Source organism: Nansenia antarctica (assembly GCF_963989245.1).
Source record: "Nansenia antarctica genome assembly, chromosome: 3".
Classification (NCBI taxonomy): domain Eukaryota; kingdom Metazoa; phylum Chordata; class Actinopteri; order Argentiniformes; family Microstomatidae; genus Nansenia; species Nansenia antarctica.
The window spans coordinates 28,687,986-28,692,985 of record NC_137688.1 but is presented as its reverse complement, the minus strand read 5'-3'; positions in this window follow the sequence as shown (position 1 = coordinate 28,692,985).

The window sequence follows — 5,000 nt, the reverse complement described above, 5'->3', positions numbered from 1 at the left end:
AGGTAGGCAAAATCGCAGAGCGATCACGTCTCTTCTAGTCTTTTATCACGTCGGTCTGAGACGGATTGTACAACGGCTGACTTTGCATAAACAACCAGAAAAGATTTTCTTCCTTTCAGAAAATTATATGGAAAAAAAGATCCCATTAAATAAACCTCGCTCAGACAGCGGACTATTAGTCAAGTCTGTGAATGTGGGATACACGTGCGCTGATGTGCACGGCCCCGGCTGCTATGAATCAGCTCTACAGGTGTGCAGGATGTGTGCAGGAGGATAAATCCATGTTCTAACTATGTGCAGAGATGTTTAAGGGAATAAATCATGGATGCTAAAATGTGTTACTAATGTAAGCAGATGTGTTTGAATAGTGCGTGCTGTAGCTATGACGAATAACCGTCATGGAGGGATTGAGTGGGAGAGAGAGAGAGAGGAAGACAGTGTACAGGCATATGGGAGGGCAAGAGAGACAGAGGGAGTGGGGGGGAGAGAGAGAGAGAGAGAGAGAGAGAGAGAGAGAGAGAGAGGAAGACAGCATAAAGGCATATGGGAGGGCAAGAGAGACAGAGGGAGGGAGGGGGAGAGAGAGAGAGAGAGAGAGGAAGAGAGAGGAAGACAGCATAAAGGCATATGGGAGGGCGAGAGAGACAGAGGGAGGGGGGGAGCGAGAGAGAGAGAGAGAGAGAGAGAGAGAGAGAGAGAGAGAGAGAGAGAGGAAGACAGCATAAAGGCATATGGGAGGGCAAGAGAGACAGAGGGAGGGAGGGGGAGAGAGAGAGAGAGAGAGAGAGAGAGAGAGAGAGAGAGAGAGAGAAAGGAAGACGCATAAAGGCATATGGGAGGGAAGGCGAGACAGAGGGAGCAAGGGAGAGAGAGAGAGAGAGAGAGAGAGAGAAAAAGGAAGACGCATAAAGGCATATGGGAGGGAAGGCGAGACAGAGGGAGCAAGGGAGAGAGAGAGAGAGAGAGAGAGAAGAGAGAAAGGAAGACACATAAAGGCATATGGGAGGGAAGGAGAGACAGAGGGAGCGAGGGAGGGAGAGAGAGAGAGGAGAGTGGAGAAAGAAGTGAGCAGACAGGGAATGAGTAGAATAACACATGTTTCCATGTACTGTACTCAGTGGATTAGACCCTGACACCTCCCTATCTCTCTCTCTCTCTCTCTCTCTCTCTCATACACCCCCCCCCCCCCACACACACACACACACGCACTCACACACACACACACACACTCACACACACACACACACACACACACACACACACACACACACACACACGCAAACACACACCGATGATGGATTTACTAGGTAATGAGTGAGCAGTTCAGACCCACAGGACCATTAACCCAACCATAACATTCCCTAACACACCGGCAGAGACCCTGGCACCGGGACAAGGACAGTAACACAAGCCATACTCGCTAGCGTAAGCACATTAATGAGATGCTTTCATTTGGTGTTATCATCATCATCATCATCATCATCAACATCACCATTATCATCATCATTGCCGTAAAATCATTATGTGCATACGGTCCATGTCAAAGCCCTTGTGTTTCTAACGATCTCCACACTCCTACATAGACGGTGCAGATATGTTCAGGAGAACACATGCAGGGTCTAAATAAGCTACCTCATTACGGCAGGAATAGCAGCATAATGTGGGCTCGCTCTCCCTCTCTCTCCCTCTCCTCTCCTCCTCCTCCCTCCCTCCCTCTCTCCTCCTCCTCCCTCCCTCCCCCTCTCTCTGTTTCGAGGGCGTGCGACAGGTGTTGCGGCGCTTCGTGAGACAGAGAAACACAGCAGGAGACCTGATTGCTCTCACTCTCTCTCACTCTCTCTCTCACTCACTCTCTCACTCTCTCTCTGTTATTCCTCTGTTCTTTCCAGGACTCAGACAGGATAGAGGGGAGGTCGGTACACCTATGACAGCCTAGTCGAAAAACACTGAGAGAATGGTCAGCATTGAGTCTGTGTGTGTGTGTGTGTCTGTGTGTGTGTGTTTGTGTGTGTCTGTGTGCGTGTGTGTGTATGTCTGTGTGCATGTGTGTGTGCGTGTCTTGGGGGCATAATATGGTTTTGAGACACTGTACTGTACACAGGCAACTAGAGCTGCTCAGTTCATTCAGACATTAATCACAAATATCCTGCTCAGATATATAATAATAATAGTAATAATAATAATAATACTAATAATAACAATAACAATAATAATAATAATAATAATAATAACAATAACAATAATAATAATAATAACAATAACAATAGTAATAACAATAACCATAACAATAACAATAACAATAACAACAATAATAATAATATATATGACTTGTGTGGGAAAGAAAGGTGAGCTGCACGACTTCAACGAGGCAGACGGTGAGTGTGGAGCAAAGTGATATCGACAGATGCCGATTTCACAGTCAATATAAGCACGATGCCAAAAGGTCGAAGGTCAAGGAAGGTTGTAAGGGTCATAGCCCTCTTAGCCGTGGGTACGCACCGGCAGGCGGAGTGGTCTAGTAGGAATACAAAACTCCATAACACAAAATGACCACGCACAAACACACACATACACTCACAAATACACACACACACACACACAGACACACACACACACACACACACATACACACACACACACACACAAACACACACACACACAGACACACACACACACACACAAACACACACACACACACACACAGACACACACACACACACACACACACAAACACACACACACACACACACACACACAGACAGACACACACACACACACACACACAAACACACACACACACACACACACACACACACACACAACACATTATTCTTAGAGGCATGTTTAAATCTGCCTTTTCCGCTTTCGTACCCAAACAGACCGAGCTTCAAAACGCTCTTCCCACAGTGGCTATTTTCCAAACTACCAGGACCACAGAGCAAACACAGAGGGTTCCCTAAATGTTATGCCATGTACGCCTGTTCCATTCCCACTTCAATGTAGCGAATATGAAAACAATGTATTGGAAAAACACAGAATAGAACCATTTCCCCCGATACCTATTCTCTAAATAGCAGAGTGATAGGGTTTCATATTTTGAAACAAATGAAATACTAGGATAACAAATCTTCTTCGTCTTCATGTTTTGATCCGGGACTTGTCTTGCCCCCCCATCATTGGCCCTCTGTCCTCCAGACAACCCAGCACACTCACTGACCCTCCCCGCTCTGAGTGCTGGCGTGCTGGGCTTCCTCCCGCTGGACTTCCCCTGACCCCCGTCCCTTGCCCTGGGTTCTCCTCTCACACATGATCAGGTGATGGAGGAGACATGGGGGAGGAGGGAAGGAAGTGGGTCAGAAGTAAGAAGGGGGTGAGGGGGGGGTAGAATGAAGTTACGAGAGAGAGAGAGACAGAGAGAGAGAGAGAGAGAGAGAGAGAAGAGAGAGAGAGAGAGAGAGAGAAGAGAGAGGGAGAGAGAGAGAGAGAGACAGGCCTGACTCGTGTGTTTAGTCAGGAGGGTAAATAATATGCAGACAAGGATCTGACCGTGAACACACACGCACACACACACACACACACACACACACACACACACACACACACACACACACACACACACACACACACACAGACAGACACATGCTCACATGCTCAGATGCCTCAAATTCTTTCTAGTTCTTCCTGCAGTCCCAATGTATGTCAGGTTGGTGTTTGGTGTAAGAGGATAACTTTGACCTTCGATTTGTTTTGGGGAAAAACATATGAGGAGAGGAGAGGGAGAGTGAATGTGATGGGATGTACATCTGCTCCTCTATGTACTGCAGTAACCAGTGAGGTTATTGGCCAAAAAAAGCTTGCCTAACGTTCTACAATACCTAGAAATACGTACGCTTTCTGGAGTTATATAAACATCCAAAAAACGTGTGTTTTTATACGCTCATACTACGATCTTAATGTGTTTTCTCTACAACAGAAGTAACATAAGTAAAGCCTAGTGGTGTGTTCCAAAAAAGGGACCCAGAAGTGTGTATACTGGTCCCCAACTAGGGCTGAGACTGCATTCCTTTCCCTCCCCACAGCCAGGCAAAAATAGATCTAAAATGGACCTACGGGCTAAAGCTGGCCATACTTCACTGATCACCGAGCGCCAACAACACACATGTTGCGGCAAGCACACAAACACCCACACAAAGTCACACACACAAAGTCACACACAGCGAACAGAATTCACCAGTACCAAAATAATGAAATTACCCCGGCAAGCGGTGGGCTTTAGTGTGTTTGGAGAGTTACAGTCTGGGACAGGGGCCACCAGTGTGATCACTTTCATATGGTTCACATGAAACTCTCTCTCTCTCTCTCTCCCTCTTTCTTTCTTTTTTCAAGGGAGACTTTTTCCAAATCAAACACACAGACACACAGACACACAGACACACAGACACACAGACACACAGACACACAGACACACAGACACACAGACACACACACACACACACACACACCTACACACGCACACATACACACACGCTGCTTTTATGCCACATTCAGCATAAAACCACTCAAACCCCGAGGGATGCCGGGGCTCCAGACTCCAAAACTTGCAGGGAAAGAGGGAAAAGAAATATGAGGAAAGAATGGAGGGGGGGGTGGGGGGGGGTGGAGAGGATGGGGGAGGGGGGAGGGGGGAGGGGGGACTCGATCTGGCTCCATGGTTTTTTGAAATTGCAGTTTCTTTAAAAACCGCAGAGTGCCGGAGCTCGGTGACTGTTACTGTTCAAATATTTGTTTTGAGTGATGTCAGGACTGCTCAGGGCACACACATATGGACTGACTGACAGACCACAATAAACAGGGTTGGTGAGTTCTGAGACCTAGGGGAAGGGCAGACCAGGAGGTAGAACCCACACATGTGGATGTAGGCCAAGGGTACCGGCCTTGTGAAAAGTTCTGGTGTAGAACCAGCTGAGTCAGAAGGGGATCCACATCTCAGTATGGAAACT